The following is a 12,822-nucleotide window of genomic DNA, read 5'->3' on the forward strand; positions in this document are numbered from 1 at the left end:
AAGTAACAAAAATTTACCCAAAGGTAACTTATAAATAACCTTGGGTTTTTTTTAAATAATAATTTAAACTAAATTTAAAAACTTTGAAGGCTAATAAAAATAGTTGTTAGTATTTATTGAGTACTTCATAGTAAGGTGGAGTAAGGTTGGAGTGGGGTGGGGTAAGGTTAGGATGAGGGAGCAAGTGGGAATGGGGTAAAGTGGAATGAGGTTGGAGTGAGGTTAGAGTGATGTTGAAATGAGGTTGGAATGAAGTGGAGTAAGATGGGGTGAGGTGTGAAGTAAGTTTGGAGTGAAGCCCTAGCTGGTTTGGCTCAGTGGATAGCGCATCAGCCTCTGGACTGAAGGGTCCCAGCTTTGATTTCGGTCAAGGGCACAGGCACGGGTTGCGGGCTCGATCCCCAGTAGGGGGCGTGCAGGAGGCAGCTGATCAATGATTCTCTCTCATCATTGATGTTTCTATCTCTCCCTCTCCCTTTCTCTCTGAAAGCAATAAAAATATATATTTTTAAAAAGATTGGACTGAGGTGGAGTAAGGTTGAAGGTGAGATAGAGTGAGATTAGGGTAGTTGGAGTGAGGTGGAAAAGGTTGGAATGAGGTGGATTGAGGTTGGGGTGAGATGCAGTAAGGTTGGTGAAGAGGAGTGAGTTGGGGTGTGGTAGAATAGTCTTGGAATAAGTTGGAATGAGGTTGGGGTGAGATGGAGTGTGGTTGGGGTAGTAAGCGGCTGGACTTGCTATCACTGAAATGGGAATTTGCTGGAGGGGTTGAGGGCCCGCACCCACTGTGCAGTGGAGGCAGTAAGTAGCGTTGGCCTCTGCCCTGGGGAGGGAACTCAGGTACTGAGCTGGCTTCCCCGAGGGGCAGCAGCTGTTCAGGGAATGGCCTTGGAGTGAAAGCTCCCCACCCGGGGAGAATGACTTGGCATGTATGTACACAGAAGATAACTTTCCTAAATTCAGTTTTGTGTGTGTGTGTGTGTGTGTGTGTGTGTGTGTGTGTGTGTGTGTGTTTCTGAAAAATAAGATACAGGGACCCAAACGCCTCTGAGTTTCTCAAATTCTGGCTTAATCCGGGAAGGCTGAGGTCCACCTGTCTTCCATTACCCGATCTTACGGAGTGCCTGTCACCTCCCAGTCTCTCAGGTGTGGTGGCAGTGGCGATGGAGCACAGGTAGCGATTGGGGAGGATGGGGCACCACTTGGAGCAGGAGCTGGGGGAGAGGGAGGGCTGGGGTAGCTGGCTCAGTGTGGGCCACCGGTGAGGACAGACTCAGCCTGGTTTCTCCACAGTTACCCGTGCAGCATCCCGCTCGCTACACCTGGCCGAGAGAGTTATTTGGAAGCAATCATGTGATCTGGATTGAAAAGTGGGTACGGCATTGGTGCTAATAAATCTCTGAATTTATTAATGATTTTTAAAAACCTTTCATGTGCTCCAACATGTTGACTGTTAAAAAAAAAAATCTTATTACTTAAAACCTAGTTTTCCTTCAGACAAATATGGGCCTTTGGCATGTGGGATTCTTGCCCGAAGTGACAATGAAGACTCGTGCCATAGCCCTCTCGCCTCCAGAGTGGTGGTTGCCAAGACGAACAGCTGTGAAATGATTTGTGACTCCTGAGGATTGAGGATAAACATATTTGTCCCTTCTCATTGTACGGCCCAGCACATGCTAGCAGGGCCTCTTGGTCACTGTGCTTTACTCTCCCGACTGTATTTTTTAGGCTAGAAGGGGACTCAGACACCGTGGCATCATCTGTTTTCTTTGGGATCTGGGTTATGAGTTTGGGCCCCACTTTCGGACAGACCTTGGCCACGCGGTCTACGCCAGTTCGGGCTTTCCTGTTTTTGTCACTCTCGGCTTGTTCCGTAGGCACGCTCTGTGTGGGGGAGAAAAATACCCGCGAAGGAAGCTTCCCGGAGGGTGACCAGGTGCACAGTTCAGCCAAGTAGGTGACTCTGCGGGACGCTTCTCTTTGTGTTTGTTCGCGTCGGGAAGGGTGTGACAGCGTGCCGGGAGAGACCCGGCTCGCAGCCAAATAACTTTACCACCTGAGGTTCAAGGCGCCTATTCTGAGGGGTCCAGCCTGGGCTGCTTGAGAACCCAAGCCTGTGGGGAGCACCCGGCCCCGATGGCGCTCACATTGTATGTGTTCCTCTGAGTTGATACCCAGAGCTCCTCCCATACGTGCATGTGTGTGTGTAAGAGCGTGTCTGTGTACATACTGAAGTGTTTGTGGGCAGAACAAGGAAAAACAAGAAAGAAGAGCCCTAACCGGTTTGGCTCAGCGGATAGAGCGTCGGCCTTCGGACTGAAGGGTCCCAGGTTCGATTCTGGTCGAGGGCATGTACCTTGGTTGCGGGCTCATCCCCAGTAGGGGGTGTGCAGGAGGCAGCTGATCGATGTTTCTCTCTCATCGATGTTTCTAACTCTCTATCCCTCTCCCTCTCCCTTCCTCTCTGTAAAAAAATCAATAAAATATATTTTAAAAAAATACAAGAAAGAAGAAAGGTTTGAGGGGTGGAGAGAAAAATGGCAGCACATCAAGAGTTATTGAAGCTGGATGATGGCCACCTCGGGGTTCATTATATTCTTCTCTCTGTGAGCTGGGATCCCAGGGCTGAGTCCAGGGCCAGGCGCCTGGGACCGGACACCCAGCAGACGAGACCTGATGAGTCACAGCCGCCTCAGAGCTCAGGTCAGGCTCAAATGGCCACTGAGCGGAGAATGGCAGTCGTCAGAGACGGGAGCTCGTGGGACCTCTGGGTCCTGCAATCTTGAGAGACCTGGAACTTGAGCAATCCGTGTCCGTTCTGGGCCCTGGACACCCTCCTTCTTTGATGCGATACACGGCCTGAAATTTCTACTGCTGGAAAGTTTACCAGTTAGACGCTCGGTGCATTAGCACCTTCTTAAGCTTTCCTGGAGGGTTTTGACATTTGTCTTCATTCATTCACATCTTAGGGTGAATTCCTTTCATTCAGGCACCTCGTAGAAATCAGTTTAGTGTGCCTGGAAGTGCCCAGCCACCTTAGTTTTGATAACTGGCCTCAGAACATAGTGAGAACCCTGATTCTCTCCGTTGTCATGCCAGGGGCTGTAGGGAAGCCCGTGGGAAACAGGACCAATGTCAGACAGAGCTGTCATCCAAGGACCTTCTCTCCAACTGTGTGTGACATTAGCCACGACTCTAGGGATCATGCTACTCTTTGCTCTGCTCTGGCCCACATTCACTCAGTAACAGGCAGAGGCCCCAGGTGGCCATGACCTTTGGGACTTACTGTTCTCCCCCTCCCACTGCCCCCCTTCGTCTACAGCAGACCAGGCTCCTGCTTTGGGGCCTTTGCCCGGCTGTGCCTGCTGTCTGGCACGGATCCCCCTCACTCCCCTCAAGTCTGCTCAGATGCTGCTTTCTCGGTTCCTGGCACAGGGCTTGATGGTGGTAGGCACCCAGGAAGTATCTGCTGGCAGCAGGAGTGAACGACTCCAGTGTGAGTGTGGGAAGTCAGGGCCCCAGTGAAAGGGTTTCTGATCTTGCCCTGGCTGGCGTGGCTTAGCGGTTAGAACATTGGCCTGCGCACCGGAGGGTTGCAGGTTCGCTTCTCAGTCAAGGGCATGTACCTGGGTTGCAGGCTCATCTCCGCCCCCAGCTGGGGCGAATGCGGGAGGCAACCAATCAATGTGTCTCTCACATCGATGTTTCTCTGTCTCTCTTCGCCTCTCCCCACTCCCTTCCACTCTTCTCTGAAGAATCAATGGGAAAAATATCCTCACTCCTTGGGTGAGGATTAAAAAACAACAACAAGAGTTGCTGGTCTTATTATGCCTCAGGTTGCTTTTGCCAAGAGGACTGTTTGTGCACCTGGCAGTTCTCACGCTGCTGGAGTTTGGGAGAGAAGGGGCCCTGAGAATCGGCCTCTGCCTCCTGGAGCCTCCTGCAGGGTGTGAGCCCTGGGCAAGGGGCTGGAGGCTGAGGGCCCTCCTCTCTGCCCAGCTCTGCTCCCCAAGGACAGCCCGTGCTGCTGTCTTCCTGGGCTGGGCACTTGGTACCCGTTGCCTGCCAGCCTGTGGAGAGGGCCCCAACTAGGTTCTTCCTGTTTTCCAGTTGGGGCCTCAAGGCCCCAGTTGGGTGGGGTTCTTTTTATCCCTTGGCAAATAGCAAGCTGTGGTTAGGATGTGGTTAGTGATTAGTCAGGCCTGCGTGAAGGCAGATGTCCACGTCTCGTGGGTCCAAGCCGCAGTCTGTCTAAGGCCTGCAAGGTCTCCTGCCCAGCCCAGCCTGACCCAGCCACACTGTGATCTCAGAGAGCCCCCAGCCCCTGAGGCCCACCCTCCCTCGGTCCTGCTCTCTGCTCTGCCCACACTTTGTGCCCCTGCCTCTCCCTTGTATGACACCTGCTCCCTGCTGCTCCTTGGTCACAGAAGAGGACCTGGTGCAGGGTAGTTTCCCGGTAAATATACGTTGAGTGAGCAAATATGTAGAGCTCATTTGTAAGACTTTTCCTGGCCTAGTTCAGCTAGAGTAGGGTTGAGTCAGTTCTGCTGAGATGATCGCTCTTGTTTTCGTTTAAGAGAGCATTATTAACATTTGGATGTTTGGAAAATACCAAGGAGGAAAGGAGGGAGGTTTTTGTCTTTTTAAAAATCACTTCGTTATAGAAAAATACACATAGAGAATAGTGTAATCACTTCCCCTGGTCCATTCCCAGCCCCAGCAGGTCCCAATTCACGCACATTCTGTTTCATCCAGCCCCCTGCCCCCCCGCCCCCTGCCCTCACCCTGGGTTAATTAGATGCAAACCTCAGATATCATGCCATCTGCAAGTATTTCAGCTTGTATCCAAAATGAGCCTTCAGGAAAGCAAGGCCGAGGGAGAGATGCAATGTGGGGGTCTGCACCGTGCCAGCCTGGCGGATGGTGCCTGGCGTGCTGTCGGTTACCCGCCCTAAGTGTGTGTGTGTGCGTGCTGTGTGCATGACATCGGTTACCCGCCCTAAGTGTGTGTGTGTGCGTGCTGTGTGCATGACATCCGAAGAGGCAAGCCTGCCTCTAGCCGCTGCACAGGTGTCCTCACGGTCATTTCCTTCCTGTGCTGGTCAGGAGACTGTCACCAGCTTGCAAACGCTGAGGTGTTTTCCCTTTTTCCATTTCCTGTCACTGTTTTGAAACTGAGAGGAGGGAGAGGTGCCTCGATTTGATAACCGCTCACTTACTATCATAGCTGGTGCCACATATTTGTAAGGAAGTGTGGTTAAGATCATGAATAGCAGTAATTTGGGGAATGCTAATGTTTCAGCAGGATAGGAAGAAACAGATTTTCATTCTGGGTTCTCTACAAGCTGTTTTCTGCCGCATTGCTAAATGTGGGTTATTACATGAATGATGGAAAAAAGTAATAAATAACTGAAATCAGGGAAACAGAAAACAGACAAACAATAGGTAAAAATCAATAAAACCAACAGCTGGTTCTTTAAAAAGATCAAGAGAATTGATAAACCTCCAGTTAGACTGATTAAGAAAACGATCTCCCAAATTACCAATATGGGCAATAACAATAATTAATAACAGAACAGATTCTACAAACATTAGAAGGAAAATGGAGGAACATGATGAACAACTTCATGCTTTTGGAAGAAAAGGGGTTCAGTAGACATTGGGTGTTCCCCAAAATGTGTACATATACTTTGAATAATTATAAAGGCAGTGTTTATTAAAATACATTTCATTTTCAAAATTGAGCTATCAGCTGTTTTTGTTTGTTTGCTTGTTTTGACATATATTTTTATTGATTTCAGAGAGGAAAGGAGAGGGGGAGAGAGATAGAAACATCAATGATGATAGATAATCATTGATTGGCCGCCTCCTGCACGCCCTGCACTGGGGATCGAGCCCACAACCCAGGCATGTGCCCTTGACCGAAATCAAACCTGGGACCCTTCAGTCTGCAGGCCGACGCTTTATCCACTGAGCCAAACCAGCTAGGGCAGAGCTATCAGCTGTTACAGTGTGTATACATTTTGGGGGGACACCCTGTATACATATTCTAGGACTTTTTCATCATCCCACCTGAAACTCTGTATCTATTGAACAATCTTCATTCCCTTTCTCTCAAGCCTCTGGTAACCTGTGTTCTACTTTCTGTCTCCATGAGTTTGCCTATTTGAGGTGCCTCATATAAGTTGAATCATACAGAACTCGTCCTTTTGGTTTATTTCACTTAGCTTGTTTTCTTTTTTTCCCCCGCTTCCACAAACTTTATTAACGAAAAAGCAATGATGGTAAATCTCTAAAACATAATCAGTTTTCTAGGATTCTTCCCTTGAAAATGTGATGTTTGATTTTGAAACACATGCTTCCCAACTGTACTAAACAGGCGAGAGGCTGAAATGCTAAAAGGTTCATCTTCCAACTTTCCCCAGGCTGTGGTCTGTCTTTGGATCAGCAATAATGGTCTGAACAGCTACTACGGCTTCATTAATTTTTGTCTGCAGCTCTCTGAGCTCTTCTATGTGCGGCAATCGCAGAATTTGAGCAGCTTCATTAGGACTGCATCTCCGGTGTCAAGACCAAGACTATGCTTGTCTAAAGCAACAGGCAACCCCTCTTTTACTTGATTTGCGTTAGCAACTGCATCCTGTGTCAGGCGTTCCTGGACCAAAATGCAAATTGCCTTAAGCATTACCAGGTAATCATCATGACATTGACTCTGAAGGTTAGCCAAAGCCATTACACCAGCCTTAAAATCAGGATTATTCACATCCAAACTGATCAATGGCTCTGCATTTTTAGCTGCATTGTCAGCATTTTTTGTATTATCAGATACCGAGTCCTTACATTTTTTCAGTGTTATCTCCATATTCAAGTCGAACGGCTAAAGTGAAGCCACTCAATTGCTTCCTGTCGGTCTTGAATCTTGAAAGGACAGCTAACATCTGTGAGATACTTTTCAAAGAACTTGGGCCAGTCACTGTTGTGGATGTTTCTTAAATTACCTCTGTCTTCAGTCTTGTAGTGTCTGATTTTCTGGTCTTCAAGCCAAACAATAAAGTTTCTAAATTCTGTTTCATCTTTGCAGTTGAATTCGGCAAAGGTTGTGGTAGTTGGGACGGGAGAGGAGAGGCGAGGAGACTCACTTTGCATGTTTTCAAAGTTCTTCCACATTGTAGTACTTGTCAGAGTTTCCTTCCCCTTATGGCTGAATTATGTTCCATTGTATGACTAGACCACATGTTGTATATCTATGTATCTATTAACGGACACTTCAGTTCTTTCCGCCTTGTGAATAACGCTGTTGTGAACACGGATGCATGAGCATCTGTTCGAGTCCTTGCTTTCAGTTCTTTAGAACATACACCTAAGGATCAAATTGTTGGGTCATATGGTAATTCTATGTTTGACTTTTTGAGGGACCACCAAACTCTTTCCCATCGTAGTTGAACCATTTTACATTCCCACCAGCAATGCACAAGGGAACCAATTTCTCCAAAATCTCTGATGTGATGAACCACAATTTTGAGCAACTTCAGTTCTCTGTGCCTCAATTTTCTCATCTCTAAAATGTAGATAACCATAATATTATCATTCTTAAAGGTGGTTGTGAAGTTTAAATGAGCAAATATATGTAAACTAGAGGCCTGGTGCATGAAAATTCATGCACTGGAGGGGGGGGGTCCCTCAGCCCGGCCTGCCCCCTCTCACAGTCCGGGAGCCCTCAGGGGTGGGAGGTGACCCGGCGATCAGGGGAAGGCAATGCCCCCATCACACCTCTGCTGCTGCCACTGCCGGCAGCGCAAGCCTCAGCCGGCCCTGGTTACCTGAGCCTCGGGCAGCCCTGGGCGGCTGGGCAGCCACCATCTGAGGCTTGCCTGCGCCTTGGGCCGGCCCTGGGCGGCTGGGCAGTCGCCATCCAAGGCTTGCCGGCGCCTGGGGCTGGCCCTGGGCAGCTGGGGGGCTGAGGGGACTGGGAGACTCCAGAGGCAGGCGTGCGGAGCGGCCGGGCCCACCTGGCCTGCTGCCCCTGTGGGGGTGAGGGGACTGGGTGCTGCCATCTTGAGGGTGGGGCCAGTCAATTAGTATCCTCTCCTTATTGGCTGTGGGCGCCACCATCTTTGAGGGCGGGGCAGCAATTAGCATATTCCCTCCTTATTGGCTGTGGGCACTGCCATCTTTGTGACAGCTTGAGGGTCAATTAGCATATTCCCTCTTTATTAGATAGGATGAGTTAGCAAGGGCCGGGCAAATGTGAATGCTGTAACAAGTGCTAGCTGGTATCACCACTGTCATCACCAGACATCAGCATGTCTGACATCTGCAAACTTCACAGTCCACGCCTCTCACCTTGGCTTCCAAGGGCTCTGGAGGGCTGCAGTAGAAAGGCAGCACAGTGACTCAGTGGCCTGATGCCCCTGGAGACGTGTGCAGATGCATGTGCCCAGCAAACAGACGGGGGCTGTGAGTGTTGTGGAAGGGACCACGTTGTGCAGGGGCGTGGCCGCACATCCCTTTATCTTAGGGAACAGGAAGGGGAGGCTCACAGAGGCTGAGTGAGTCCTGCAGCTCACACATCCGGTGAAGGCATTGCCAGGGCTTGGGAGTGGTCCTCGCCCCTGCCCTTCTCTTCCCACATGTGCTTTAGGAAGCGCAGCAGGCAGCAGAGCACATGGCTTCTCTGTGTGCCTGGAGTATGCAGACAGCCTGGTGGAATCGCCTTAAAGGTGAGAGCAAGCCTGTGACGATGCTGCAGGTGTCCCTGCCTGGGACCTGAGCCAGGGGTTCACACACCTGGTTTTGTTCAGGGCTGTTTCCAGCCATTGGTTTACTGTGCTCACAGGAAGTGCATGTTCTCTCCAGATTCCTTGGAACAGCGTCTGGCCCAGTGTGACTGCCCCACGTTTCCTGGTGCCGTCACCCGATCATCATGGCTGTTCCCTACAGGGTGGTTCTCATGAGGATTTGTGGCCTGTTCCTACGATGTAGAAAGCCCTCACGTGGTCAACTTACAAGTCCATAGCAATACAGATTTCCCCTTTCTTAAAACTGGCATTGATAAGGAGAACATGTGTGTGTGTGGTGGGGGGTCTGAGGGGCCCTTTTGCAGCTCTGCATTCCCCATGTGGCTGCTGTCCTTCCCAGCGCTTCCTGAGGACACGGGTGGCACGGGCTCTGCCGGCCGGGCGCACAGGAAGTCTGCCAAGAAGGGTTCTGCTCTCGCCCTTATGGGAGTTGGTGGTCACTTCCTGGTTCTTTCCTATTATTATTGTTTGTTACGTTTGAATAGTACTGATAGCTGGGCGTTAGGTCGTTTTCCTAAAACCTTTGTAATTATACAAGGGTTATTACAACAACATTTTTAAAAATGAGAGAACATTTTACTCATATTCCCACCATCCTAGTATAATAGCTGCTTTCATCCCCCGGACTTCCTCCTGGTCTTTAATCACGCGGACACACATTGTACATTGTTGGAATCTTCGTGTACAGGCAATTTAGGTTCTTTCTGCTCAGCTTTGCTCATAAACATCTTTTACATGTCGCATTATTTCTTTTTTAATGGCCATATGATAATCTGTCAGGTTAATATATCATAATTGATTTAGACGTTCCTCTATAATTGGCATTTCATTTCCCCCAATGTTTCACCATTGCGAATTTTATTTCATTTCAGCAAGATCTAGTGGAGCCGAAACCGGTTTGGCTCAGTGGATAGAGCGTCGGTCTGCGGACTGAAAGGTCCCAGGTTCGATTCCGGTCAAGGGCATGTGCATTGGCTGCGGGCACATCCCTGGTAGGGGGTGTGCAGGAGGCAGCTGGTCGATGATTCTCTCTCATCGATGTTTCTAGCTCTCTATCCCTCTCCCTTCCTCTCTGTAAAAAATCAATAAAATATATTAAAAAAAAAAAAAGATCTAGTGGAGAGGGGAGTGTTTCAGCCACACTAAATATAGGTTTGAATTTCAAAGGTAAAATAAAAGACTCAATTCTAAAATGATTCTAGCGCTAGCCAGTTTGGCTCAGTGTTTAGAGCGTCAGCCTGCGGACTCCACGGTCCCGGGTTCGATTCCGGTCAAGGGCACATGCCTGGGTTGCGGGCTCGGTCCCCAATAGGGGGCGTGCAGGAGGCAGCCAATCAATGATTCCCTCTCATCATTGATGTTTCTATCTCTCCTTCCTCTCCCTTCCTCTCCGAAATCAATAAAAATATATTTTAAAAAATAAAAATAAAATGATTCTAAAATTTATTTGGATTCCCTGAAATCTGAAGGAAATCCAGAATTATTATTATTTTTAAAAATATATTTTTTATTGATTTCAGAGAGGAAGGGAGAGGGAGAGAGAGAAACATCAATGATGAAAGAGAATCATTGATTGGCTGCCTTCTGCACGCCCCCTACTGGGGATCGAGCCCACAACCCGGGCACGTTTCCTGATCCAGAATCGAACCATGACCTCCTGGTTCATATGTCGACACTCAACCACTGAGCTATGGAGGCTGGGCCAGAATTATTTTGAACAGCGGTAATCTCTTTAAAATTTGCGGGTGTAAGGTCTTCGAATGTACGCGAAGGACCAATATTTGGGGGGCTTTGCTATCGAAGAAGACCGGCTCTTCATTTCAGTCACCTGGTATTTTTGATCTTCTGTACCTTCCTCTGAACAAGAGGAAATATGGTTGCCAGTGTGTTTAATTTATTTTAAACAAATCAAAGCACTGATTTCTGCTTCCTGCCTGTGTAATTCTTGAACTGCAGGAGGCTTCAAAGGGCAGAATAACCGTGTTCCTGCGCGATTGTGCATCTATTGTATTATTATAAACAGTTCAAAGCTCCGCCTTGAGACACCATTTTCTGTGTGAGTAACTGCGCAGTAACCCTTTGATTTGTCTTGTGCTGGTCAATAGATTAAATTTAGATTTTGGTAGAATGCATATTTGTGCAAAGACTCAGAGTTTATCTTTCCTGTTTTCTCAAAAACTGCTTATTCTCTGAAATGTTCCTCACAAGTGGCAGGATGTTGCAAAGGACTGTGGAGAGAAAACGATATACTTATTTGGTGCTTGGTCTTTCAGGTGCATTGGGTTTAGGAAACTCCACCTCGATCAGCCATCTGTTTGGGACAAGCCCCTTCCCTCGAACTACGTTCTAGGGCTACAGATATAGGAACTTCGGAATCTGGTGTTCCCAAGGCAGGCCCAGGGCAGGTCCCTGTCCTGAGGATGTTACCATCTCCAGATTCCCGAAGCAAGTTCACTTGTTCTATGTTTTTATTTTTTTAGAGAGGAAGGGAGAGGGAGAAAGAGATGGAAACACAGACGCGAGAGAAACATCAGCATCGACTGGCTCTCCTCTACACCCCCTCTTCCCCTACTGGGGACCGAGTCCACAACCTGGGCCTGTGCCCTGACTGGGAATCAAACAAGTTTACTTGTTTTAAAAACAGTTCCCTGAGCCCGGCCAGTGTGTCTTAGCTGGTTGGAGTGCCATCCCGTATACTGAAAGTTTTCAGGTTCGATTCCCAGTCAGGGCTCATACCTAGGTTGCTAGTTCAATCCCCTGTTGGGGCACTTATGGAGGGCAATCCATCGATGTTCTCTCTCACCTCTCTCTCTTTCTCTTTCCCTCCCTCCCCCTCTCTCTAAAAAAATCAACGAGCATATCCTCAGGGAGGATCTACATACATACATACATACATACATACATACATACATACATACATAGGATCTACTGGGGCTGCTCAGCCTCCTTTCCACCCTCTGCTGCCGCCCTGTCTCCTGGGGCCTGGATAGACATTGGTCATCACCTGGGTGCAGGGCACACACATATATTCCTCGGCTGGACACCCCGGGGGAGGAGCCAGCATCACCCTCTGGGGGTCGGCGCTGTCAACCAACCCTGGATGCGCAGGCTCAGCCAGTGCGTGTGGCGTCCGCCTCCCAGGAGCTGGGTTTGCAGAGACTCTTGTGAGGGGGCTGCCCTCTGATCTGACATGAGTTAGAGAGAGGCTGTGCGACCCCTGGGCAAAGGCACAACCCCCACGCTCTGATCAGCGACCTGAGGACTGGCTGTGTCCTTGTCCTCAGACCATCCCCAGACCAGAGCGGCGGCAGCAGGCCTGACGGGAAGCAGGCTGGCAGGCTGCGGTGGGCGCTGGACACTTGAATCTTGGCTCAGTGACTGTGAGAGCACCAGTTCCCGGCTTTCGTCTTTGGAAGTGCTGATAAGAGGGGAATAAATCAAACGCAAAGTTACATATTTCCTGGCTTAGGAAGCAAAAATCTAAGTATGACCTTGGAAGTGCTTCCGGACACTCTTCTTTTTTAAATTTTCCCCCTTGTTGTTTTTTCTAGTAAAACACACATAACATAAAATTGACCCTTTCCGCCATCTCTAAGTGCACAGCTCAGTGGCATTACGCATATTCACACAGTTGTGCAGCCATCACCACCACCTTCTCCAGAAGTTATTCATCTTCCCCAACAGAAAAGCCACACCCGTTACACACTGACTCCCGTCTCATGCTTCTCTCGGAGCTGCCCGTGGGCTGCTTCCCTCCCGATCACCCCGGAAGTGGAGCTTCAGTGGGGCCTTCACCTCGCCAGGTGCCATCTCGACGGGCATGCTCGAGAGCCAGATGGGCTCCATGTGCTGGCCCCTCAGTCCTTCTGGCCTGGGCCTGGATGGAGCTGTCTGAGGTCAGTTTTTTTTTTTTAAATATATTTTATTGATTTTTTACAGAGAGGAAGGAAGAGGGATAGAGAGTCAGAAACATCGATGAGAGAGAGACATCGATCAGCTGCCTCCTGCACATCTCCCACTGGGG

The 12,822-nt window shown here is 49.1% G+C and overlaps 1 pseudogene; it reads right to left on the reverse strand.

The window, feature by feature from the left end:
• Positions 1–6,404: 6,404 nt before the first annotated feature.
• Positions 6,405–12,608, reverse strand: LOC103287198 (RNA transcription, translation and transport factor protein-like; annotated as a pseudogene).
• Positions 12,609–12,822: the final 214 nt, after the last annotated feature.

This window comes from Eptesicus fuscus, chromosome 23 (genome assembly GCF_027574615.1).
Source record: "Eptesicus fuscus isolate TK198812 chromosome 23, DD_ASM_mEF_20220401, whole genome shotgun sequence".
NCBI lineage: Eukaryota > Metazoa > Chordata > Mammalia > Chiroptera > Vespertilionidae > Eptesicus > Eptesicus fuscus.